The 9,022-nt window shown below is 44.2% G+C and overlaps 1 pseudogene; it reads left to right on the top strand.

The window, feature by feature from the left end:
* The first annotated feature begins 606 nt into the window (after positions 1–606).
* On the top strand, positions 607–4,922 carry LOC121132784 (annotated as a pseudogene).
* Positions 4,923–9,022: the final 4,100 nt, after the last annotated feature.

The raw sequence follows: 9,022 nt of genomic DNA, 5'->3' as shown, positions 1-9,022 counted from the left end.
ACGTGGGGACATAAGGGTTATCACTGGCAAGCTAGGCACTCTCTGTTGAATCCTAAAGTGACTACCAGGACCTGCTGGGATTTGAATAGCTGTTATGTATGTCCTGATCAGATAAACCATTCACCTCCATCAGATCACACAGCCTTAGCCAGGGTCGCCAGTCTCCCAAGTATCTTAGTATTCCTGATTTTGTTGTTATTTTGGTTGGTGTGGCTGTTTTGAAACTGAAAATTTCATTTAGCCCAGTCTAGCCTAGAAGTCCATATGTAGCTTATCATTGTGAGTTCTGAGACTTCGAGCGAACCTGCTGTGTGCTTTAATAGAATGCTGCCGTTGTTGTATTCAAGGACTAAGGAACACTGAGCAAGCACTGACCAACAACTCCAGTCGACCTTAAAAGTACTTAATTCAAAGAGAATATTTACAAATTGTAGTGACTCTATCCATTTCTTGTATTCTCTCAAGAAGTTCTGTTGATTGATTGAATACCAAGCACACTTGGCTCTGGGATCTTTAACTTTGCTCTTGAGGTCATGAGAGACACCTGATGATGGTTGCCAACAAAAGAGTCTGTCTCTCATCTGATTCTCCACTTTCTCATTGTCTATGTCAGTAGGATTCAGGGGAGCAGTGGATGGGATTGGCAGAATAACAGAAAGGATTTATTCTCTGGATCTTTCTATAGTGCCTGTGTATATTAAGGCCAGGATGAACTCCCCATCCTCGCTCAAGCTGTTGGCAATAAAAAGTCTGCTGAAAGATGAAGCCTTGGCTATCTCTGCTCTGAAGGCCCTGCCCATGGAACTCTTCCCACCCCTATTTCAAGGGGCCTTCAATGGCAAACAAACAAACATCCTGAGGGCCATGGTGGCAGCCTGGCCCTTCAGATGCCTTCCTGTGGGGGCCTTGATGAAGACTCCTGACCTGGAGATCTTAAAGGCTGTGCTCGATGGCCTTGATTTGCTGATTAAGGAGAAGGATGGACTGAGGTAAGTGAGAAAATGGTAGCATGGAGGGGAAGTGTATGGATGGAGGGAGGTGACTACAGAGTTCAGAATGTGGTCCAAGTTGAATCAGAGCTTTCTTAGAGAAGTGCATAAGTGAAAAAGGACAATGCTGTGTGGAGTGTACTGCTAATAGACATAGACACATAGAGAGACTGTACCTCGGCTATTCTTCCCCCAGCTACTAGAACTGGAAAGAGTCTTGGCTTAAAGAATGGATTTAAGGGAAGTCTATGTGTGGGATTTAGGCAGAGTGTACATTGGTAATCCTGTCATTTGATTCACTCTTTTGTTTGACCAACAGGAGTTGTAAACTAGAAGTACTTGATCTTCGGGATGCCCAGCATAACTTCTGGAAGGTGTGGGCTGGAACAGAGGATGCTGTCGGCTCTGCAGATGCCATTAGTGAGAGTCAACCAGCTGTGTGTAATCCCATTCAAAGAGGAAAACAGATTGTGACGGTGATGACGAAACTTTCCCTGAAGTCCAGGAATCTCTGTAAATCCCTAAACTATTTCCACTGGTGGGCCAAGCATAGGAAAGATGTGCTGCAGGTGATCTGTGAAAAGCTGGAGTTTGGGGCCCTTCCTGTCTATAAGCCCCTCAAACTGCTGGAGGTGTTTGAGCCAAGTTCTATACAGGAGTTGGAAGTGAATGCACACTGGGACCTGAGAACCCTTGCGATGTTTGCCCCTGGCCTGGGCCAGATGAGAAACCTTCAGAAACTCCTTGTCAATAAAATCTTCACACCTTTGGAACCGAGAGATGAAAGAATGGTGTTTTAGAGAGATCATTTCGCAGTTCTCTCAACTCAACAAGCTCCAGCAACTCTATTTGAATGGTCTCTTCTTTCTGAATGATAGACTGGAGCAAGTGCTCAGGTGAGGAAGAATGGAGAGCTTGCTCCGCAGGGCAGAGAGGAGATTTTCATTGTTACATGAAATATTATTGCATACCTGGGGCTTCCTAGTCACCCCCGAGTACACACTGATATGACCTAAGGATTACTGATCTAGTAGCCTTTCTGTTCCTTTGGTATCCATGATCTAGAATAGGTCTTTGCTAGTGAGCCAGATGAGGGGAAAGCAGATCTTTGAAGCGGTGCAGTTTTCAAGTCCTTGTTGCCCTATGTCAACACTGTCCTCTGAACTGTATCCACAGTTTACATCTGTCACTGATTCTCCTAGGAGCAGGCGCTCTTTGAGCACAGGTAGGGCCTGAGTCAATGGGAAATGGCTGAGAGTGATGAGGGCCCCAGGAAAGCCCTGCAAGCAACACAGAGGCTATGCTAGGAAGGTGGAGTCATGGATACCAATGTTGGCACCCACAGTGATGGCACTATATTCCTCTAGGTGGTCCTTCCTGCTTTACTGCTGATACCATTTGTCATCTGATGAGGTTTTGTGTTCAGCAGTACAGAGAGAACAGATTTGGGGACAGAGACAGTCACAATAATGGTGCATGTGTTGGTAATTCTCCATCAGGTAGCATCTTGGGTTTGGGCTTCACAATGCTATCAGTGACCTTAGGACTAACTAGCCTCTGCTGAAGTCTTTTCCTTTTCTCTACCACTATTAGACTTACTGAGGTAAACACCTTTGTCTTTCTGTAGGTACTTGGAGAGTCCCTTAGAGACCCTTGCAATCACTCGCTGCATGCTATCAGAATCAGACATGAGGTATCTGTCATAGTGTCCAAGCGTCTGTCACCTCACATATCTGGACCTGAGTGGTGTCACTTTTTTAAATTTAAGTCATCCACTCCTAGGAAGACTGTTGGAGAGATTGACAACTACACTGCAGACATTAAAATTGAAGGATTGTATGCTCATGAACTTCCAAATCGCTGACCTCCTCCCAGCACTGAGTCAGTGTTCTCAGTTGGTTGAGGTGAATTTTGTGAAGAACTCACTGTGTCCAGTCTCAAGAAGTTGCTGCAGCATACTGCTAACCTGAGACAGCTGACCCTGGAGATGTACCCTGCCCCTACTGAAGTCTATAATGACACTGGTGATGTCATGCCAGACAGATTTGTCCAGCACTGTTCTGAACTCTTGGAAACTCTCAGAGGTATAAGAGAACCGAAAGAAATATATTTTGTGAGTAAGAGATGTCTACATTGCAGGGGATTCTGTGTCTATGACCAGGAGGCCTTCCTATGTTCATGTTGGGAATAAATGATGAGATATCACTGCTGGGCTCCGCAAAATGAAAGCCAGGACTCAAGTGACTCATTAGAGACACAGAGCACTCCTATTCAAGGGGTTTCAGATTCATTTGGAAACAATATATTTTCATTGATTCAGATGAGAGAGAGAAGTATTGACCTGGAGAATCAGTGATTCTTTATCTGCTTAGGGCCAACAGTGAAGACCCAACCTTGGACAGAAAAAGAGATGTGACAATGGTAGGGATTGCATTATAGCACAATCAGGGAAGGAAAGACCATAGACACAGGGAAGGGGAGAAAGACAGGATACTACAAAGAGCACAGTGGACTGGATGAGTTGTGCTCCATGTGTCTGTCTTTGTTTGGCCTTCAACTTTTCCTTGTCCACCTTACATAAAGATTTGTAATATATGCACATATGTTTCTTTTTTGAACAGTAACGCTGACTCATGAATGAACTGGTGTTGAGCATACAGTATCCCCAATTCTCAGCTTGATCTCTCTTCCTCTGGTTTCAAGAGGGACATAAGCTTGTTGTCATTTCCTCCACCATCTTTCACATTACACTTTCCAGGAAGTTCAACACTTTTTCATGAGAGAGTGTGTTGCAGTCTTTTAATTTATTGAGGCAGTTCATTGACAATTACATACTCCATTCATTACACTTACTGTGTTTGCATAGTCTTGTGTCCACTTGTCTCTGCCTTCTGCATCCTAGAAATTTCAGAAAATAATGACTCAATGTGCCATGGTCTAGAAAATGTCTATATCTCAACTTCATGTAACCCCAGCCAGAAAACTAGAGAGAATCTCTTGCAGCGTTGGCTCAGAAGGCAAGGTTGCTTACTGCTCCTTCTGGGGACCAGTGTTTGATGTCAGCAGGCAGAAACACTTTGAACTGTTCCAGGCTATAAGACATTTATACCTGGAGTCTGGGAGCTCCTGTACTCATCTCCACCCACATACTGCACACATGCCCTCTAATATACATAACCAAAAATAAGCAAAATGAAGTATTAAAAAATAAAAATAATTCCATAGAATTAATTATATAGGCCCCCTAGAGCCCGATAAACCCACCGGGCTTAACATATCAAAGTATGCAAAAGCTAATGGCAGGTGTACTGATGATGCCCTTGTGTGATCTCCATAGCAGAGGATAAAGGTATAAGATTATGTTTGTGGTTAAGGGCTGTGGTTCCAACTCATACTTACCATGTATGAAGGAATACATTGATCCCAGGTCTTTGCCATTTTACCTCCCTGAATACACTAAAGCTGCACAGCCGTCTTTTCAGGACATAGCTTTTCTTTTGTTTTTTATCATGAGTGCATGTGAGTCTGTTTGTAGGTCCTTCTATGCCATTGAAACAATGTGGATTGCAGAAGATGCTTTCTACCCCCTCTCTAATTTCTCTCTCTAATTTCTGTCTCTATCCTCTCTCTCTCTGTCTCTGTCTCTGTCTCTGACTCTGTCTCTGACTCTCTCTCTCTGTCTGTCTCTCTGTCTCTCTCTCTCTCTCTGTCAGAGACCTGGCCTCATTACATAATTCAGGGTATCCTTGAACTCACTATGTTTAGCATGATAGTTTTGAACTCACAGGAATCCACGTGAACCTGCTTTCCCAGTGCTAGAATTAAATGTACTTGCCATCTTGCTTGGCCTCACAGGATAACTTTCAAGGTTCAGTTTCTTTTTGCACAGGAAATTCTGGGGATCACAGCAAGGTCTTTGCACTCTTCCCTTGAGCCACCCCAATGTTCTGCAATCTGACTTTCTCTCTAAGCCTGAGGATAGATGACACATCTCCCAGCCAATGTTCTGCATGCTGTGGCTACATGCTCATGGGCTGGGTTATCAATGTGCTCCTGGATTCCCCATATCCCTAACATTCATCACTTAATGATGGCACATTTGATGCTATCAGCTCCATTGAGCATCTAGGACTCCATGTGGATGACCATGGTGGAGTCTGAGAAAACTTAACCCTTACACCGTGGGACCGGAATGCAGTGGATAATTAGAGGAAACATGCATCAGAATGTCTTTGTGCAGTTATAGTTAGGAGAGCACCAACACAATGGAGGCTGATCTAGGGAGACCTAGAGTTCAACCTTGGCCTGGGCTACATGGACAAACCTAGTATCACAATCAAAATCAAAAGAAACAAAACCCAGTTCCTGGAAAATCCACAAAAGCTAGAGGAGTGAACGTAAACTCCACAGGTCATTTCAAACTCATTTTCTTATACAGTGGGAGCAGGAGGTATGAACCCTGGAATCTGTGGTTGAAGACTGGGAATGTGGTTGAGTAGGGTGAGTGTTTACCTAATACACAGGAGGCCTTGGTTGGATCCACAGAAACGTATGAACCAGGGGGTAGTAGTTTGAATGTAATTGGCCCCGTCATAGGCTCGTACGGAGATGAACTATTGTGTGGTGTGGCCTTGTCGAAGTTAAGTGTGGCCTTGTTGGAGGAAGGGTGTCACTGTGGGGGCTGGCTTTGGGTCTCCTTTGCTTATGCATCACTCAGAGTCACATTCCACTTCTTATTTCCTGACACATGTAGGACTCCCAGCTATTTCTCCAACACCATGTCTGCTTGCCTGCTACCAAGCTCAGCCATGATGATAATGGAATATACCTATGAAACTGAAGAGAGCCTCCTACATAAGATGTTTACCTTTATAGGAATTGCCCTGAGCCGGGTGTTGGTGGCACACGCCTTTGATCCCAGCACTCAGAAGGCAGAGGCAGGCAGATTTCAGTAAGTTCAAGGCCAGCCTGGTCTACAGAGCGAGTTCCAAGACAGGCTCCAAAACAATACAGAGACACTCTGCCTCAAAACACAAAAATAAAATTAAAAGAGTTTCCTTAGTTGGGACTGGAGAGATGACTCAGAGGTTAAGAGCACTGATTGCTCTTCCAGAGGGCCTGAGTTCTATTCCCAGCAACCACTTCGTGGCTCACAAGCATGTATAATGGAATCTGGTGTCCTATTCTGGTGTGCAGGCACGGAGGCAGTTCACTGTATGTATTATCTGTAATCATTTTTTTAAAAAAAGAGCTACCATGGTCATGGTGTGTCTTCACAGCAATAGAGACCCTATGTAAGACACAGGGTGAGTGGTGTACACATCTGTCATCTTAGCTCTTGACTAGTAGAGGATGGAGCTACGAAGTTTAAGGCTATCCTCAGGTTCATGCCCTTCTGGGATACAGGAGACTTTACCTCAATAAAACAAACACATGAAACCCCTGGTACACACTGGAATTCAGGATGCAGTCTCACAGGCAAAGTTGCTGGTGCACTCCTTTAATCTCAGCATGGAGGAGGCAGAGGCAGGGCCATTATCTGAATTCTAGGATGGGAATAGATATCTTTCCTCTGGAGTCACTCCATTTTATATCTTAAATTTAATTTGTTAACTTATTTATAGAAAATAAATTTATATATTAATTGAAATTCAGCAAGGGTGTTGGCACATGATTTTGATCCCAGAATTCTGGAGTCTGAGAAGCAGCAGCCTGGTTAAGTCTAGGCAGTCTTCTGGGCAGCAAGGAGTGCATACAGAGACTCTTACTGAAAAACCAAGAAAAGATATCAAACTGTAAAGTTACTTTTTTATTCTACACAGAGTTTCTCTGTCTAGCCCTGGCTGTCCTAGAACTCACTCTGTGGACTGGGTATCCTTGAAGTGAGAGATCTGCCTGCCTCTGACTCTGCCTCTTGAGTGTTGAAAAAGAAAGAAGGCATGTGAGTTGTGTCCTCAATTTTCCTATACATTTGACTGTATTAATGCCCTTTAGAAACAGGTTTAGTGTAAAATGTGGCTGCTTTTGTCAGATAGGTTGGTACAGGGTTTCTGATAAGAAAGAATGTGAAATATTCCATTAAACTATAGTGCTAGTTCGGGGCTGGAGAGATGGCTCAGAGGTTAAGAGCACTGACTGCTCTTCCAGAGGTCCTGAGTTCAATTCCCAGCAACCACATGGTGGCTCACAACCATCTACAATTCAATCTGGTATATATGTAATAAATCAATTAAAAAAAACTATAGTGCTAGTTCTTTACACACAGCTTTCCAAAAGACAAGGTTAGGGCGTTGGTGGCGCATGCCTTTAATCCCAGCACTCTGGAGGCAGAGGCAGGCGGATATCTGTGAGTTCGAGGCCAGACTGGTCTACAGAGTTCCAGGACAGCCTCCAAACAATAAAGAGAAACCCTGTCTCGAGAAAAAAAAAGAAAAGACAAGGTTAATTTGTTTTAAACACACATAATAAGGTTGTGAAAAAATAAAAATATTCATGCTTAAAAATAAACAAACAAAATTATGTGAGATGAGTCCAAAATTATGTTCACAATGCAGTAGTAGCTCTTTAATTCCATCACTGAAGAGGAAGAAACAGGCAGATCTTAATGAGTTTGGGGCAGCCTGATCTAAACAGAGTCTCAGCCAGCTATGGCTACATAATGAGACTATGTCTCAAAAAAAAAAAAAATAAAACATACTAAATGCTGGGCTGTGGTGGCACATACCTTTAATCCCAGCACTGAGGAGGCAAAGGCTGGCAGCTCTCAGTGAGTTCAAGGCCAGCATAATCTACGAAGTGAGTTATAGGAGAGCCAGGACTATTACACAGAGAAACTCTGTCTTGAAAAATGCCAAAAAGAAAACAAAAACAGCCTGGCAGTGGTGGTGTATGCCTTTAATCCAGCACTTGGGAAGCAGAGGCAGGCAGATCTCTGTGAGTTGGAGACCAGCCTGGTCTACAAGAGCTGGTTCCAGGACAGCCTCCAAAGCCACAGGGAAACCCTGTCTCCAACCACCTCTCGCCCCCCCAAAAAAGAAAAGACTAGCTAATCACGTTTCTCAGGCTAGCAGATAGCAGCCAATGGAAGTCAAGGTGACCTTGAATTTTATGCTCTTCCTGCATTGCCCTCTCAAAGGCAGGAACTGCAGGTATTTGCCACCATGACTCAACTGTTTCAAAATGTCCAATACCCTTTTCTGAAAGTGCCTTCCAGTCCTGACTGGATCCCTCAGTGCCGACCCAGCTCGTCCTCCAGATGTCCTAGATAGTATGTGACTGATGCATTCGATGTGCCATCCAGACGTGGAAGGCAATAGAGATGGGGTGAAGGCAGGAGCTCATTCATGTCCCACCCCATGAGTCTTTGACTGGGGTTGCTGACACTTAGCCACAGTACCACAGTACCGCAGTTTGGGAGGGGAAGACCTGATTAGGATCCGTGAAAATATGTTTCCCGGATGATAATTACTTTATTTTCTCTGATGGACTGAGGCACAAAAGTCAGTAGCTACAATCAGCTGAGGCAGAGGCCCAGGGGTCAGATGCAGGTCCTTCAGCCCAAGCTGGACTGGAAGAGATGAAACAGATGTGGGGGAGGGACATGACTTCCTCTGAGGGCAATGTCCTCATGGCCATGTTCCTACTACAGTCATTCTGTTATCCTGAAGAACTTTGGTAATGCATGAAGGTGGGGTCCCAGGTTAGAGCTTGGCATGAAGACCCTGGTTTGTGTCCTTGTCTCTTTACAGGTGAATTAGGTCAAATAAAAGGCCTGAGATTATACTTGAGTAATTACAAGGTCCATTGGTACTTTAAGAATTTAGCAAAGTCACTGTATCTGGGGCAGACATTAGAAAGAACAGCTGTTTTCTAGAAGTACTTTGACCTTGAAGAATCCTTGTGGAAAACAGCGTTTGGTTGAAGGACCATTGCAACCATTCCATGACTTTGGTCACCAGAGGCCTCCTGACACACCTGTAACTTTTTGTTTGCTTGTTTGGTTGGTTGATTTTTTGAGACAGGGTTTCTCTGTG

Source organism: Mesocricetus auratus, unplaced genomic scaffold (assembly GCF_017639785.1).
Source record: "Mesocricetus auratus isolate SY011 unplaced genomic scaffold, BCM_Maur_2.0 Super-Scaffold_100042, whole genome shotgun sequence".
Taxonomy (NCBI): Eukaryota; Metazoa; Chordata; class Mammalia; order Rodentia; family Cricetidae; genus Mesocricetus; species Mesocricetus auratus.
The sequence above is the reverse complement of the archived record's forward strand: the minus strand, read 5'-3'. Positions and strand labels throughout refer to the sequence as shown.